The sequence below is a fragment of the Watersipora subatra genome, chromosome 9, assembly GCF_963576615.1.
Source record: "Watersipora subatra chromosome 9, tzWatSuba1.1, whole genome shotgun sequence".
NCBI lineage: Eukaryota > Metazoa > Bryozoa > Gymnolaemata > Cheilostomatida > Watersiporidae > Watersipora > Watersipora subatra.
The window spans coordinates 45,195,078-45,204,436 of NC_088716.1; the positions used below are offsets into that span (position 1 = coordinate 45,195,078).

Below are 9,359 nucleotides of genomic sequence, written 5' to 3' on the forward strand. Positions count from 1 at the left end.
GCCTGAACAGGACTAAAGATCAACAATATCTAACTGGTACATTTAAACATTAGTTGTATTTACAAATGTGCCCATTCTCCTTGTTGATTGAAGTATGTAAATTTTAAGACACCATATTTGTCTTACAAATAGGTTAGTGTAAATTGAGTGGTAGTGTGTATATTGAGTGAGAAGTCTCTGTATGTTATGTAGAGAGAAAGAGGTCCCTTCAATTTATATATAGAAGGAAGTCTATGTATATAAGTTTCAGTGTTCTTCATTTGTTCCCTGGATGTCCAGTTACAGCGTTAGAGTTTTAGAAAGGAAAAGTCCACTTGACACTAGATTCAAATTCAAACATTCCCCCTTGCTCTCCTTCTCTCCCTCCCCCCTCTCCTTCCTTTGGGAAAGAGATGGGGAGGAATGAGGGGAGAGAGAGAAAGCAAGAGGGAGAGAGAGAGTGGGAGGTAGGGGAGGGAATTAGAGGAAGGAGAAGGGAGAGAAGACAGGGGAGGGGAGAGAGGGGGAAGGAGGGGGTGCTAGGAAAAGGTAGGTGCTGGAAAAGAAGAGAGGGAGAGAGGAGAGCAGAAGGAAGGGTGAAGGAGGGAAGGGGAGGGAATGAAAGGGAGAGGGAAGGGGAAGGGGGAGAGAGGGAGGGAGAGGGGAAAAGAGAGAGGAAAAGAAAAAGAAAGAGGGAGTATAAAGTATATACCAGTATTCCTTGCTTTATAACATTTATTTTTACAATTCACAGTAAAAATGAAATGTCCTTTCGAGTCTTAAACATATTAGAAAAATTTCAGTTATTTCACATGAGGTTACATTGTTTAACATAGGAGCTGGTTGATATACAAATGAATTAAACTGATATCTCAAAGTTGGGCCGGAGTACAGTACTTAACTTAAGTTAACACAACACAGACAATTGTGTTGTCTTAACACAGTTAAGACTTAACACAGTTAAGACAACAGATAAGCTTCTTAGTACTGGACAGCTGAGTGTTTGCACTACTGATAACAGAATTTTTTTTCCAAATAGCTTCTCAACTTCTCCAAATGATGAAAATGAGATAAAAGGACAAGCCTCAACGGTTTGCTCTGGTAGACATATTCAAAGTGGCTTAATTACATTTGTTGTAAGGAGATTTTCAAGGCCAGATTTTGTCTACAAAATTTTTTTCGTAAAGTAAAATTTATTTAGAAGTACTGACCCAAAGGCTGTCAAAAAGAAGTCATACTATCGCAAAGCAATTGTGCCTAGAAAGTTCCGAAAACACAATGTGTTTATAAATGAAAAGACCAAGACATAAACAGAGAAAATGTAGACACCTTTTTCAAAACTCTGTGTGCTGCAAACCTTGACGTGGTGCAACAATGACTATCAAATGTCTTATTTAAATGTTAATCGAAACTTTGAAACAGAAGTAATAAATTAAATTGGATGACCGATCCTGTGGAGTACCATTGAGAACAGACAGTTTGTCGTCTATAAAGCATAGTCTTTATGGAGATCAATATAACATTGCTAATGAACATTGGTTACTGTATACAGTGGTAATATCAATTATGTGCTGAGTATGATCCTAAGGGTTTATGATTCATATATACAGACACTAATGATGCATTACTTAGCCTTGACTGGCATGTGCTAACGATTTTCATTCTATTAGCAGAAAAACTTCTCTCCAGAGATACACACAGCTGAACATCATGACATACTAAAGCAACGATTAATGGTCTTTCTTTTGCGTCCTGGTTTGGTAAGTACTTGGTTAATATTAACTAAGCGCTTTTCACACAACAAACTGAAGCATTTATTTTCTCATTGCGTTTTATGTTATATAATAGTCAATCTTATCTTGCTACACATATTCATGATGAGTTAAAGAAACGCAACAAAACTTGCTATTAAGTAATTAATGGCATGAATAACTTCAGAAATCATGCACTGTAAAAACTGTCAGACTTAGTGCGTGTGAAAAGTGAGTGATTCAGTGCAGTGACTGCTTGAATAATGCATAATATTAGGCATTGGATGAATATTTTTCTGCAGTCCGAAAAACAATGCACTTTGTTAAAATATCCCCTTCTTTAAAACGCACTGTGATGAACTAAATATTGAATTAAATTCTCAGGCAATGCAATGAAATCGCATTCAGTGTGTATTTTGCCATTACCTATCAGTATATTACAATGCGCTTAATGCTTAAACATTGCACTTTGTATATAAAGCTAATGCGTATGATGCGTTTGTGATCCGCTTAACAGCGCCGAGTGAATTAAATTAAGATAAACACAATGAGTGCATAGAGAGCATTGATAATTATGCATTAACTGTTTATAATTTTTATGCGGTGAGGGTGTAGGCTTCAGGCATTTATGCACTGCTTGTGTTAACTAAATAAAAACTTGATAAGCGATTAAAATTTTGAACAGTAATGCGTCAGCTGCATTAAACTTGCAACACAGCCATTGCATTATTAGCAAAAATTTATGCACTGGTTGAATTGTTTACAAAAAAAACTCACTACATGCTTAATAGTTGACAAATAAATAAGATACAGTAAACAGTCAGCGCATTAAATTTCCACATTTATGCAATGGTTGTGTGATTTTGTACTTGAACTCAATAGGCGTGTATAGTTGAGAATATTAATGCATTGACTAGTTTAAGTATATATCAAGGTAGTCAGCGTCGTTTGTTTTGAAAGCCTATGAGCTGAATGTATTATTTACACTAAACCTCAACAGATTACCAGATGTTCAAATTCTGACCTGTCAATGTAATAGCTCATCTTAATTTACAATGCGATCAATTCATTAGGTCTGCACTAGCTCAGGCCCTAATCACTTTATCTGAATTGGAGTTGTCCCAATTTGAAATGGTCACGTGACCATTTCGAGTGGGGACAATTCTATTGCGGAATCCTACCTTTTTTCAATTGCTGTTTGCTGGTAATATCTGATGAGCATAGGTCTACATCTAAAGGATTACCAAACTTTGTTTTCATAATTACCGGTTTTCAACATGTCAAAGGAAGACCTTGACAAGCAGACACCAAGTGGTTAAACTTTTAATATGGCCATCCTCTGATCTACAGGTCTGTGTTATTATAGTAAGTGATTATATCTCGTGTGTATAATCTCAATGGCTTTAAGAGTTGGTCATTTTGCGAGATGGTCAAGGGCAGGCAACATTTCCAGCTGAATTACATCCAACATGGAGTAGTTTGAGACATGGAAAACAACACCAATATTTGAGGTGAACTCTGCATATGTGATTCCGTTTGCGACAAACCAAACCCTTGAAATTTTTTCCGCAAAAGAAAATTAACTATTTCCCAAAAAAAAAACCAAGGTATATTCAACTTTACAAAATAAGACTTGACAATTTCTACAGAAAAGTGATACGGTTGATAGGGATGTGGAGAGCGGTAGACATAATTGGAATATTCCAATTGAATTGGAAGTTAATAAAACGGGTTAGTAATTCCTCCAACTATTATTAGTTTTTTAAGGCGACAAAGTTTTTCATTTCCCTAACTCATAAAGCGAACCAATTGGTTGAATAATAAAACCGATCATGTAATGTTTTGGGGGAGTTGCCCCCTCTCGCCTTTCGAGTTTAACTTCCTCCATCGGGAGTTGTTAACCCTTTGGCAGGTGAGCTCTGTTATCACCACCTACTAGTATTACTACCATTACCCTGTGTATACTTCTTCACTATGAAAATCAATTTGGTATTTTCACCATAGCTCCACCATTCTTGAAAAACTTTTATTTAATTCAAAGATGTGAGCTGTGAGCGAACTACTATAAATAAATGCCCCGACTCACACGCCCCTCACAAGTGTTTTATGTCTGCTACGTTAAACAGTTGGTAATTATAAATTGTCACTGCTATTATTATTTTAGAGCCGCAAATTTTCTGCAACCTAAATATAGTATGCAACTATTGATAATTGAACAAAAATATTGTTCTCCTGCTTTGGCGGAATTGTCCTCTCTCGCTTTTGATACTAGTTTAGCGACAGCATGTTTAATATCATTGGCCACTGCAAACAAAGTTGGCCAACTCCCAAGCAGCTTAGCTTGCCCATCACCATCTGTTAGTATATTATTATTACCATTAACACCCTGCGTATACCCAAACTATTCCCACTTCGCAGAGAATAGTGCATTTTACCCTAACTTCAACTTTCTCGCAAAAAATTATCTTCTTCTATTCAATAATGTGAATTGCAAGAAAATTACATACTCATAGTTTTCAATAGACCGCAAAACAGTAAACCAGCTGGTAATAAGTGTTATAGCATTTTAGAGTTGGAAATTTCACACCACTAACATTGAGTGCAGCTATTGATAATTGGTGGAATTGTCCTCTCTCGCTATTGCTACTAATTTAGCTAGTGTGGATCGTTCATTTTAACTTAATTTCACAATTAAAATCTCATTTTTCATTTTATCGACAATGGCTCGGAAAATATGCAATTGTGATAATCGACAAGTCGGCAGTGCAGTGCAGACCAGGACCATTGTGACTTCACCAGCCCATGTATCTTTTTTTCTTTGAAGCATCGTAAACCCGCTTCAATTCTTTTGAAACAATGTGAACAACAGGCATACTGCTCTGCATTAAGATGTCCTAAGATTTTTGAGCCTATCTACTAGTAGAACTAATGTGAAAGTGCAATTATCTCTCGATTAGTGGCGATCATTAGTGGACCTACGTATTCTGCAAAAAGGATGGCTTGCTCCAAAGGTTTGCCATCTACAGAACTAAGTTTTATAGTTGTGCTCACCTGAGAGTGAAATTTTTTTGGCGTATGAGGAGTTCTTCTTGTAGTCTATTTCTGACATCAACTTGACACAACCGAGAACGCGTCTACTGTCTGAAAATACAAATAATATGTTGATTTAATTGACTTATTTAGCCTATGCTACACTTTCACCACACAAGTCTTATTAACCATCAAACTGCCGGATACATTCTATAAAGTGGGTTAATTCAAAGTGCAGAGTAGATGTAGATATTATATTATAAATACTGCCCTGCTACCGCTACCGACATGCCAAGATAACTTCTGGTATATCTCTATTTCCTTGTTATGATTACCATGCTGATCCGAACACACGGGGTTGGGAATCCAAGCGGTGACCTGTCATATCATGAACAAAATTTCCATAACTGGCGTCAATTGATATATTTACGGGCAACGAAAATGCGGCCTCCTTGCACAGAATTGGAGGTTCAATATTATCTACCCTTGTAAAAAGGGGTAAGATACAAGAATATCTAATAAAAATTAAGTTTTTTTTAAAGTTTTTAATCACAACTAGGATATTGCAATGGGAGTGGTCTGCTTAACCAAAGATATTGTTATTTTTAATTTTAAAATATGTCATGAAAATTCATACCGGTATGCCATTTATTGCATTTATCACTAGCAAAGTAAATGTATAAGAATTACCAACAATAATGACCCATGCTCATGATTGGATTGAAGAACATTGACTGCTGTGGAAATGTTTTTTTTTAATTTAAAAATATATATTTGATGTGAGTAAAGATAGCTCAGAGTTTTCATGCAACTCTCATTGAATCGTGAGCGTCATTGAGTACTATGATATTACAATAACGATTGATAAGCCTCAAAGTCAAATCCTAATATAAAGCTAAAATAAAGCTATGTCTTCCCAAACCACAGTTAGAAGCTCAAGTCGTTTCAGTTACATAAAAATATCAATGTAGGCCTAAAGATAATAAATCTATGTTCTTGAGTTAAAAAAAATAGGATTATCTAAGCGCTTACTGTCGGCATCACAGGTTTTCTGTTGGTATCCTTGATCCTCCACTTAGCTTATCTGCCACACATTTCCTGGCGAAATCTGAAAAAATATCACGTCTCATACAATGTGGCTTTAACTAGTATACATATAGTACAGGGTTAATCTCATCGGAACTTCAAGTGAACACTGTGTTTTTTCATGTTCTTCAGAAAGATAGAAAATTTTTAGTCATTATTCGTTTGGAAACAGCAAATAATTCTAAACGGTTGTCGCAGAGCATCTTAGAGAGGGTTATTATATTTGTGCAGTTTGGCGTTGGATTGGATGTTGACAGCTTTTTGCCACTAAGGCTAAATTTATTGCATAGCTTTCTCAACAAAATATTTAAATTATAAAAATCATAAAATTATAATAATAAAGCGGTGCTGTTCACAAACTAAGAGACGCAATGGTATATAGCTTTATCCTTAGTGAAATCAACCTGCATAGAAATTTGTATAATACTGAAAGTATCAAGGAGTTGTCAGCACAACCACATTACTTTCTAGCTTGTAAGATCCAAATGGAGCCAAAACTGACGGTGGCAAGTCAGTCTGGTGAAAACACATTACATATTGCAGCCTTATATCTCTGATGTTGGCATGCGATATTTTTTCTGATACTGTCAGCACCGCAACATTCCCATATTCTCAATGGCAATCAGCTGTCGGCTTACCTACCCAAACTGCAACACTGTTGGTAATGCAAGTCATTTGGAATTAATTAGCCTGGACAAAAATATCGAGTGGTAAATTTAGGAGGTACTCCTAACTGCTTGCTCCAAAAATAGCTAGGTAACTCTGTTTAGAGGGATATAATATGGTTTATAATATAAATAATTAATAACAGAATTGCTATCCCATGAAGAATAACCGGTTAACTGCAACGGGCGTGTAGGCTAACACAAAAGGTTTGTCAAAGTTTTTTGGATCCATCATACCTCCTAGCTTACACTGTGTTGCTTATTCAATAGTACAGACACCTATAATCTTACTGGCCCTGACTATTGGTGTAAAACAAGCTAATACGTTTGTTAAGAAGGGACAAGTCATACCGTTACAAATAGACCCTTTCGCTCTTCGGCTCCATTGACTCTTTAGGGTTCTTGTAAAACTCTGTAGGCTTACGATGTCATAGACAGGTGTTATTTGCCCATTGATCATAAATTTGCTCTCTGATGGTTCACTGAAAAAGTTATAAAACCTGTATTTTTGATGTCTCAAGATTATTTAGCCTTTATTACAGCCGCAGTGGAAAGCAGTTCAGATTAGATTTTTAAAATTACTTAATATTTGGATTTTGGAGTATTACTTTTTAGAAAAATGTTATTTGAATTTCGGTTATATACAGCAGTTGCAGAGATTATTGAAGGCCATTAAATAAAAAGAAAAAATAAGGTGTTTTGGTATAATAAAATAAATTTTAGTGAGACACGATTAGCCAAAAGTGGAGGGTTTTAATGGTCGCCAAGTCTGATTTTTAATTTTCTCTTTGGAATGACGATGTTTAAAGAACACTCCTTCTGACATCAAACTGGCTTTTACCGATGAAAATTTTAATGCTTCTTTGACAATCAACCACTTTCAAAGTGAGTTATTCGCGTCGTCGGGTATTCGAGAACTTCTGAGATTTAACTTTATTTGACGCCAAGGTTGGCTTTATGAACGAAGCTTTCTTAATGGATTTTATATAATGAAATGGTTTGGTGCCGTTTTGCTGAATAACAGTGGTCTGAGGAGATTTCAACTCATAGATCCCACCAAGGCTTATATTAACCAACTCATAATCCTTTTATGGCCAAGCTAGGGTAACAATAGATATAATAACAGTTGAGGGAAATCATAAACTCACAAATGGCTGGGAAACTGTGGGAAACGCACATTGAATGAATGACCTTACAGTGTCAGTAAAGATATTGTCAACAAAATAGGAATGAGCGCCAACCATAGGTGCCAAGTAACCGTGATTTGAAAAAGTGAGGTTTTTAGCTTTTTTGGATTTAAACGACTGAGGTTCATACCCTACACCCTGTAAAACTTTGAATGTGTGTCTAAGGACTTCTCTCATGCCCTCTTTCTGATAGTGTATGACACTCTGTTAATATTATTGAATAAAAAAATAGCTAATCGCGTGTGGAGAGGAAAATTTACCCAAAATATCAGAAATATCCTTCTCAAAAAGGGAGACTTGGCAGCTATGGCGCCAACCAAAGTCCAAAACTGAGTAACCAAAGTTGGGATAGATTATAATCATTAAAACTGCTCCCAACACTTTTCCCGTAATATAAAAAAGCTGCTATGTGGATTACCAATTGGCATAATTTAGAATTAGATGCATGATTAGGACTATTAATTAGTGGTTTAATCCCGCCTCATAATGAGCCTCATATTCTCTTCGATGCAAGATTGTAGAGCAGCTTCCTTGATGAGTCTACGGAGATTCGTTGAGGAAACGAGCAAAGTGATGGGTGCGACAAATTTCATTTTTCGCTTTTCATTCCTCACCATCCACTTTGAGGAAAATTCTAAAGTAATATTTTGTCGAAACAATTATTAATAGCAAAAAGCTGTTTACATAATGCCCCACTTGATTATTGGGAAATATTTTTGTATTTTTCACGGTAGCCTTCATAAAAGCACTGAGACTGGAGTAGGTCTATTAGACTTTGAGCTTTCGGAGAGCCATTTGTGGTTATCAGTAAAATGTGTCTACCAATTGGTAAATTGACTATAATTACATGCGTAATCAGACCTATTAAAAATAAAATTCAAGTAAAGCATAAATAGGCTACTTAGTTTTTGTGTAACCTGTGAAATTTAAACCTTTGCTCGAACTTCAAGGTGCTGGGTTAGCCTCTCAAACAAAACGGTGCAGCATTGGCATGCACAACTGATGTCACAACTTTCAAAGTTATTTTATTCAATTAAAAATCCTATTCATAAGTCTTCATTCAAAGGATTATTTTAATTGTCCTAAGCTAAGGTAGAGCTCTATACCTCCATCTCTTCTATTATACTAGCCATATTGAGTGGCAACAAAATTTAGAGTGAGTAATAGGATTATCATTATGGCTAACCTGGCACCACATTTAAAGTGAGTTATTTATGAGTTATTCGCGTTGTCGGGTATTCGAGAACTTCTGAGACATAACTTTATTTGAAGCCAAGGTTGGAGTTATTGACGAAGCTTTCTTAAAGGCGAGAGACATGGAAAGTATTTCGGCACGGTTTTGCTGAATAAATGGTCCACAAAACACTTAGCCTGTATTAACCAACTAATAATTTGTTTATGGCCTAGCTAGGTTAACAATAGATATAATAATAACAGTTGAGAGAAATTATAAACTCTCCAATGGCTGTAGTTTAAGTGACATAAACTGTTGGCAGTTGGCTGTAGTGGCATTCCATTGGGTGGGTGGTTGATAATGGAATGCCACTACCACCAAGTGCCAACAGTTTATGTCACTTAAAGTTAAACTACAATGACTTAGCCTGGGTAGGCTCTTCTGTTGAAGAGCCTACCCAGGCTAACAATGACTGGGAAACATATTG

General features: G+C 36.1%; 1 long non-coding RNA gene across 1 annotated transcript; it reads right to left on the bottom strand.

The window, feature by feature from the left end:
* Positions 1 to 4,673: 4,673 nt before the first annotated feature.
* LOC137404688 (uncharacterized) lies at positions 4,674 to 6,996 on the bottom strand. The gene is made up of 3 exons (XR_010979733.1): positions 6,863 to 6,996; positions 5,793 to 5,868; positions 4,674 to 5,138 (listed from the first exon to the last, which is right to left on the bottom strand). It is a non-coding gene; the product is annotated as an uncharacterized lncRNA (long non-coding RNA).
* Between the last annotated feature and the right edge of the window lie 2,363 nt (positions 6,997 to 9,359).